Source organism: Leopardus geoffroyi, chromosome D1 (assembly GCF_018350155.1).
Source record: "Leopardus geoffroyi isolate Oge1 chromosome D1, O.geoffroyi_Oge1_pat1.0, whole genome shotgun sequence".
Lineage (NCBI taxonomy): Eukaryota > Metazoa > Chordata > Mammalia > Carnivora > Felidae > Leopardus > Leopardus geoffroyi.
This window is the reverse complement of record NC_059329.1, coordinates 4,622,248-4,631,430: the sequence shown is the minus strand read 5'-3', so window position 1 is coordinate 4,631,430 and position 9,183 is coordinate 4,622,248. Positions and strand designations below refer to the sequence as shown.

The 9,183-nt window shown below is 38.8% G+C and overlaps 1 non-coding gene across 1 annotated transcript; it reads right to left on the bottom strand.

Moving 5' to 3' along the window:
• Positions 1–8,689: 8,689 nt before the first annotated feature.
• LOC123602844 lies at positions 8,690–8,806 on the bottom strand. The gene has a single exon (XR_006714611.1). It is a non-coding gene; the product is annotated as a small Cajal body-specific RNA 7 (non-coding RNA).
• Positions 8,807–9,183: the final 377 nt, after the last annotated feature.

Genomic DNA, 9,183 nt, shown 5'->3' with positions numbered 1-9,183 from the left:
TGTATTTCATGGACAGGAGACCAACAAAAAACTTCCATGCTGTTCCGCCATCTTGGCTCTTCCCCTGAATATAGCTTTTCTAACTATAAAGAGACATGGTTCTTTTTACCAGGTCACATTTTTTTGTTTCTAAAAATAGCAATTGTAGCACATCTCCTGTTTAAAAGAACCATCTCTGTTTCTTAGTAAAGGAAAGAAAAGATAAGGAAAGGAAAGAAAAGGCAACTTGGTGTGTGTGTGTGTGTGTGTGTGTGTTTGTGTGTGCATGTATTGCCATAAACTACTGTATGTGTGTATATGTATATATATATACACATATATGCATACTCTATTATATACATATAGTACCCTCATATACATACATACATACATGTATACATACATACATATATACACATATATGTACACATATTTACATACTCTATTATATACATATAGTACCCTCTTATGCATACACACACACACACATATACATACATACATACATACATACATACATATATAACTTTGGCCAACTCCTTGAATTAAAAGACATTTTACAAATAACTTTGGCTAATGATGATTCTGGCTATAAATGTATTTTCATATGAAGATAGAAAACAAATAAGGATCTAGAGAACAAGGGCTTTGAACTGATAAAAATGGGAGGAACCTAACTTATCCTTCTATTACAGCACATTTCATGGTGTGCTTCCTAATCGTCTCCAGGTCTTTATCTCCACCTTGACTGTGGGTATCTAGTGGTTAGGTGCTATATTAGTCCTTTGTAACCACACCAATAAGGCAGGGGGCCTTGAAAGAAGTATTGTTTGAAAGACAAAGGCTGAGGAACTCTTCCAGAGGAAGGAAAGCTAAAGATACAAGACAAATGCTGTGAATAATCCTGTATTGGATCCTGTGCTAGGAAGGAGCCATGAAGAACATTACTGGGCCAATAAACGAAATTGGAATATGGAGTGTGGATTAGATAATATTGTACCAAAGTTAAATTTCCTCATCTTTAAAACTGTACTGTGGTTTTTGTAAGGGAACATCCTTGTTCGTAGGAAATATGCACTGATGTATTTAGGGAAGGACCTTTGCCACTTAATTCTCAAATTGTGTGTGTGTGTGTGTGTGTGTGTGAGAGAGACAGAGAGAGAGAGAATGTGAATAAAACAGAAGGGATAAATTTCTAACAAATTGATGATTCTTTATAAAAGAAAATGGGAGTTTTTGGTACTATTGGTAGTATTTGGTGCTATTCCTACTATTCCTACTTTGGTACTGTTTGCTACTATCCTCTAAGTTTGAAATTATATCAAAATCAAACAGTTCTAAAAGCTGTTGAATAAAATGATACTTAGGTAAGCCCAAAAGGAATTTGTATTTCTACTTGGTGGTAGCCCCAATTAAGAAAAAAATCCAAACCTAAACTAAAACACATGAATAAGAGCTTGTAGTCTATTTTTATATTTGTGTTTTTCCCCCAACGTCACTCATGAAAGCACCAAATTTTATACATGTAATGAGTGTCCAGAGTAGAGCCCATCTATGAGGTGTATTTCCTCCAGTTCTGTGGTCTTGCTTATTAACCTGTTGCAGTGCTAAGGACCTTGAAGATGAAATTAGAATAGTGTCTGAACATAATCCCACTCCATTTATCTAATACTGCGGGGAACTGGTCTCAGAGCAGGTGATTCATGCCTCTAGTGATAGGAAGGGTGCCTGGGTGGCTCAGTTGGTTAAGTGACCAACTTCAGGTCAGTTCATGATGTTATAGTTCGGTTCATAGGTTCAAGCCCCACATTGGGCTCTGTGCTGACAGCTCAGAGCCTGGAGCCTGCTTCAGATACTGTGTCTCCCTCTCTCTCTGCCCCTTGCCCACTCGTGCTCTGTCTTGGTCTCAAAAATAAATAAACATTGAAAAAACATAACAAATAAATACCCAGGGTAAATGACTTTTCACAGTCTGTCATCAGTCATTAGATACTATTGCAATGTGCTATTAAAGTGTTTCTGTGTTTAGGTGCTTTCTGCCTCTGTCTACGTCAGCATGTACAGTTAGTTAAACAGAATCTTCACCTTAAGCAGGACATCATGCTAAGTAGCTGTTCAGTGTTTCAACTGAGCTAATAGTTTAGAGTGAACTATTTAAAGGTGATTAAAACCCCTGTGACAATTACCACACATAGTTAAAATGACCACGGCTCACTTGTTGCAATTCATAGTGGGTCAGAGCATCTGGCACATGCTAAATACTCATTTTCTTTCTTGTTGGACAAATGGAATACTTTTCAAGAACTATATCCATTTTTTAAAGTTTATTTTATTTTAGAGAGAGAGAGACAGAAACAGAGTATGAGTGGGGGAGGGGGGGAGAGAGGGAGACACAGAATCCAAAGCAGGCTGACAAAGTTGTGCTGATAGCTCAGAACCTGGCACGGGGCTCAAATTCACGAACTGTGACACCATGACCTGAGCTAAAGTCAGATGCTTTAATCGACTGAGCCACCCAGGTACCCTAAGAACCATATCCATTTTAAATGCATCTCTGTGTAATTCTTTAAAGCCCTAATTGTTGTATAGAAATAATGGGATTTAAGTGAAGTATACTCAAATTTCAAACTTGTATAGGATCAGAAGCCAACATACAAGGCAGATAAGTCATTTCATGTCTCCCTACGTGTTCTTAACCACCCCCCTCCAATCTGACGTCCACACATGCATTTTCATGCTGTGACATACTTGACAATCTTGATCCTTAGGGGGCACAATTTTTAATTAAATGGTGGGCTGAATCTAGTTACTGATGGGAGGCAGAAATTGAAGTAACAGCGGTATTCACAAACCGGTATGGCTGCTTCCACTTTAGTCTGCAAGAAACATAGGGATTTGGGAGATAGAGTATATCTTAGTACTACTGTTACCACAAACAGGCTTGCCTGCTCTTGGTTTCATTCTTGTCTTATTTATCTATGTATTTGGATCATTCTCATAAGTCAAACAGGGATGTTAGTAAGTTTCACTGTTGGCTCAATTCTCCTGGCAACAGAATTGTAGTTTATTGGCTCACTGTTTTAAAAGAAGATCGCCCACATTGCAAGGTTTGCACTTGCAACAAGGTGGCCATGGTCACAAAGCTTAAAAAAAAAAAAACAGTATATCTCTTTGCCTTCTAGGGCACCAGGCCAACCATTTCTTTGTCACTGGGATAGAAAAAGCAAACTCTGTTGACCATTGACATCCTTCTGGAAGCTAGAAAGGAAATAGCAATCAATATTCTGGCAAGTCCTGGGAATGGACTGAGGAGAGAAAAGCCAGGGGTTTTTTTTGGTTTGTTTGGGTTTTTTTGTTTTTTTGTTTTTTTTTTCTTTCATTTATGACTTTCTCTACACCACACTAAATAAGGGCTTTGGAAAGAATGGCTTTTTTTTTTTTTAATTTACATCCAAATTAGTTAGCACATAGTGAAACAGTGATTTCAAGAGTAGATTCCTTAATGCCCCTTACCCATTTAGCCCATCCCCCCTCCCACAACCCCTCCAGTAACCTTCAGTTTGTTCTACATATTTACGAGTCTCTTCTGTTTTGTCCCCTTCCCTGGTTTTATATTATGTTTGTTTCCCTTCCCTTGTGTTCATCTGTTTTGTCTCTTAAAGTCCTCATATGAGTGAAGTCATATGATTTTTGTCTTTCTCTGACTGAGTAATTTCACTTAGCTTAATATGGTCCAGTTCCATCCATGTAGTTGCAAATGGCAAGATTTCAAGCTTTTTGATTGCCAAGTAATACTCCATCATATATATATATATATATATATATATATATATATACACACCACATCTTATTTATCCCTTCATCCATCGATGGACATTTGGGCTCTTTCCATACTGTGGCTATTGTGGATAGTGCTGCTATAAACATGGGGGTGCATGTGTCCCTTCAAAACACCACACCTGTATCCCATAGATAAATGCCTAGTAGTGCAATTACTGGGTCGTAGGGTAGTTCTATTTTTAGTTTTTTGAGGAACCTCCATACTGTTTTCCAGAGTGGCTGCACAAGCTTGAATTCCCAGGCATCTTTTATTGACTGAAAGTTCAAGATCTTACAGCTCTGTAACATCTTCTTCCTGTCAAGCACTAGATTTGGTTGACCTTTGGATAATGCTTTTTTGTTTGCTTTGAAATAATAAGAAAGATTTCTCATAGAACCTTTAGTTTTCTTTAGGAGTTAAGGAGTAATATGGCAGGGATAAACGTTTACAGGAAAATGAAGAGCTCTGAATACAGACATTTTTGTTTTATATCTCCTTTGGGTCAAGTGGCCCCTAAACTGACCTATTAAGCTATCTATAGGAAGAAACTAAGCCTTTGGTCTGTTTTCTTCCTTTTGCACCTTCTATGTCCCATTGTTTTTCTTCTATCCCCTCAAAAACAAGTAGAGTGTCCCCTTCTTTGTCCTCCTATGCTCTCTTGTGATAACCCCAGGGAGGGTCTGAGTGATAGGACATGAGTTGGATAGTAGGGCATGCTCACAAGGTACTGATGAGGTCAGACTAATTCGAGAAATGATTCTTGTTGGGACATTTTAAGAGACAAGAACAGGAGATGATTCTTAGGTTATGTCTCCAGGATCTGCCAGCGCATCTCAGAGGTAGACTGTGCTCAGCTTACTATCTTCATTCCTCATCTGCCCCGAATTTAAAGATTGGGGTTTTCACTAAAATCCAGTCTTTGGCATTCTTTTGCATGAATTTGTTGTATGTGTCCTATTGTGATAATGACAAACTTGGCTTCCTGGTTTTGGGTTGACAAAGTGCTTTTATTAGCAATTACTTTATTCCTCCTTAAATTCTCCTCGTTGGTCCCTCTGCTAAGTTGTGCATAAAAGAGGATCTAACACATACCCATGTGGGCTCTCCCTGTTACCACCACCATCACTTTTGCTTTGGAATGGGAATAATTTAAGAACTTAAAGCCACGGACTTCTTAGTATCCAGTCCATATTTTCTGCATTATCTACATTTCTATATTAATGAGCCCCCTCATGTTTCAGTTAAAATTTAAAGCAACCTAAATATTCATTTATTCATCCACACATCTACTGAACAAATATTTATTGTACACTGGGTACCTTGTGTAGGCTCTGATTTACTCAGCCAAGTATAATGGAATGCTATATAAGTTCATTATAGAGCATTCTGTTCTCTTTTTCTCTTTGGGCTTCTGAAGCATTCTGTTCGGAGCCTTGGGTCAAAGACACTATAATGTAGAACATAATCTGCCCCGATTCCTTAGTGTATCTTCCTATTAAACTTAGGTGTGCCATATTACAACTTATAAGGCTTTAGTATCAGTAATCTGAAACCTTTCCATCCTCTTGGTAATGGCCCACACCTTAGATTATTGTGAAGAAATAATTCAAAAAAAGAAGAAGAAACTTTAAATAATGGCTCTATGGCGTTTATTGAATGCTCTTTATAATGACAAAATATTGGCAACAATCAACCGTCTCACTGTGAGGAAATGGTCAATTAAAATATGATCTGCTTCCGAGGACATTAAGCAGCTGTTGCAATGAGAACGGTGTGGCAAGATGACACTGTGGCATGGGAGAATGTTTATGATGTTGTGATAGCCTGCTTTCCCCAGGAAACAGACTCAGATGAAGATTTGTGCTCAGGAACCCTTAGGATCAGTGACACAACCAGGCAAACCCCTGTGGATTTCAAGTCCTGAGAATAATGCTTTGTGGCTCGCAGCTCCACCCTCCAATCATCCCTTTTTCTGGAAGTTAGGTAGCACGTGTTTACAGCTTTATAGTTTCACCAGACTACTTCCTTGTGAGGATGTGAAGAAAGGAGAGGGGCCAGGGTTCATGTACTGTCACAGGAAAGGACTCTGCTCAGCTTTTCACAGTTGCCCTCCATGGAGGCCAGGAAGCCTCATCTTTGCATTACAGCTCATGTCTTTGGATACAGGTTGCCCTGGGGAGGGGACGTTGGGTCAGGCAGCCTTATTTAGCTCAAGGCAGTTTCTAGAGCAAGGCTCTGCTGAGCACCGACAGCTACAAATACCCCCGCCTCTGCTAGAGAGAAACAATTACACAAAAAGAAAAATAGGCAAAAACCAAGTGTTTTTGTGTCCGCTGTGAATCCAGCTTTGTAAAATATGTGTATGGGTATGGAGAAAAACTGGAAGGGGACAGAGAAAAAAATGAACACAGCTATGTCACAAAAGCAAAAGAAATAATAAGGGCATAACCCTTTCCCCAAAGAAACCGTGAATCCAAAGAGATTATTGGTTCCTTTACAATAACAGAGGAGCTCAAATGTAGATGGTATCCCCTCCTGATTTAAAAAGCTGGCCATTTTTGTTAATTCTTGTGTGTCTGAGGCTTGTCTTTGTGTTCTATTTGTGGAATATGTCCAGATGTGGTGTGACAAATGTAGCTCAGAGTTCCTGTCAGATTCCCGTGGAAATGGTAACACGCATGAACAGTCTCTGTTCATCTGTTCATACAGTGGCCTTACCATCATGGGTAAGGCTGTTTTTCCATAGTCCTCACTTGCTTCCCTACCTGGCCTAGCATCCTCCATATGTATGACCTAAAGGGAACGGAGTATGAAAAGTGTGGATGGGGTCAGGGCAAATAAATAGGACACTGAAAAACAGTGTGAAGTGTATACTCTAGTGAGGATGAATAAATACAGACATCTATTTTCCCACGTTAGAGCACATATACACACAGGGCTGAAACCTGGAGTCAAAGCATCTCACGTCAGCTCCTCTTATCTGAAATAGACCTCTTTTATCTCTGCTGCTTTCTTGTTCCCTTCCTCCTGGTAACTTATAATGTCCTTCGATATCACACCTGTTCTGTATCTTTTTTCTCATGTACTCTTGCCTTTCACATCCATTTAAGATCATTCTTTTGAGCTGCCTTTAATGGATTTTGAATTAGTTCTTTAAAAACAAGATGAGAAGACAAAGGAGAGCCTGTGAGCTATTTTCAGGCACTTTAACAGATTTTTGTGGGCAAAACAGAGGGTATAATAGAACCAGTGAGCCAAAGTGATAGGAATAGATTGTTTCTCTGTGGAAGAAGGAAGGAACTATGTGATCGCTAGAGATATTATCGGGAGAGCATGCTTCAGGAGTTCCTCATCATGGCTGATGTAGAAGTAGACGAAGGATGACTATTTATGAGGAATACTATATTTTTTTAGTATGTACTATATTTATTTATTTTGAGACAGAGCACAAGCTGGGGAGGAACAGAGAGAGGGAGAGAGAGAATCCCAAGCAGGCTCCACACTGTCAGCGCAGAGCCTGATGCAGGGCTCAAACCCATGAACCATGAGATCATGACTTGAGCTGAAATCAATAGTTGGATGCTCAATTGACTGAGCTACCCAGGCACCCTGAGGACTACTGTATTTTGATGGAGGTTAGATGGGTTAGTGCAGTTCCAGGGCATCTGATGACTTCATGTCACTGATCTTGTGTGAAACAGTGTAGCTACAAATTATTTTTTAAATAAACATATACATAGTTCCATGCTATTGTCCTCCAGAAGTACAAAAGTACTAGGATTGCTTCTTCATGCATGCTGTAAAAGCTGCCATATGCTACTGTAATAACCACATCATGGACATATGATGTGATTATTTCTGTCACACTTAAAGTCTGATACTTTTGGCTAAGGAAACTCATAGGTTTAGCCTTTGGCTGACTTTTACCTATATCATTTGGAAAGTGGTAAAAAATTTTCAGATTCTCCTCAATTTTATTTCTTTACTATAACACAACTTTGATTCCAAAACCTAATAATTTCTGTACAAATTGGTCAGACACGTAGCTCCCAAGACTGGGTTGCAGCAGTTCAGGAGGGTGAATCACACAGCTGAATAATTGTAGAAGGCGTAGCAATCGAAGAGGCATTAGCAGTGATTAATGGCTCCAAGTAAACCCTCTGAGGATCTGTCCTTGTGGAAATGAAACTCTCCTCCCATCGCTACAGTGGCCTCCAATTTGAGCAGGGACAGTCGTCATCAACGGAAGCCAGAGTCCATGCATATTTGCACTGTGATTCCCTCTCCAACCTTCTTAGCCACCAGGTGAAAGATTGGGAGAAGTACAGGCATGAGAAATGATGAGAGCAGCTCTCTGTGGGAAGATGCCAAAGCCTGTGAGCCATTGCCCTATTTATGCAATGCAAAAATGTAGGTTTTTGGGTATAGAGCTGAGGCAGGTGCTTAGACAGCTCCTCTTTGTAATTAGCTTGTGTGTGTGTGTGTGTGTGTGTGTGTGTGTGTGTGTGTGTGTGAGAAAGAGAGGGAGGGAGGGAGGGAGGGAGAGAGAGAGAGAGAGAGAGAGAGAACATTAGAGTATGTGTGTGCATGCCCTTATCAAATCTGGCTGGAACTTGTGCCTTTACATCTGAAGATTCAAGATTTTCTACAATTTAGGGGGAAGTTCTTTTGGTTTATATTTCTTCCTCCATTGTTTTTTTTTTCTTCTCATTCTAGATCACACTGTTTTTAGAGGTTGTACTTTTCATTAATTGTCCTACTAAATCTGTTTTATAGTCAACAGAGGAATGCAGACAAATAGGTATAATACAAGGGAATATCTGGTATTTTATAAGAAAGGCACACAGATAGGCTTTGCTGTTTGAAAGGAAAGAGAAACAACTGATAATATTGGAGTGTAATTTTATGATGCTCTTTTTTTAAAACTTAGATTAATCTCTTAATTTACATATTAAAAATTTCCAATCATACAACATTAGACACCCAGTCTCTATTTCATCATTTCCATAGGATGCTCTGCTTTTTAGATGTAGTTTCTTGGTGAAAAATGTATCCCAGACTGTAAATGTGGCCCAGATTATAAAGAGTCTGGTTTCACCTCCATTATGCTATATTTCTATCAAAATTTCTATCCTATGCGTATTTTAAAGTATATCTTAGCATATTCTCCAATTTAAAAACCTTAAACTTAACCATCATAAATGTCCCTGAAGCACTTAATATGCTTTTGATAATATCTACTTCTTTGGGTATTCAGTAATTAATCTTAAATATATCAGAGAGTTCCCTGTTAGCAAATTCTTTGTTAGCTCAAAGATGTTAAAACCCTATTTAAAAATATATATATATATGAATGTATACTCTGTTTTCTTTAACTATATCAT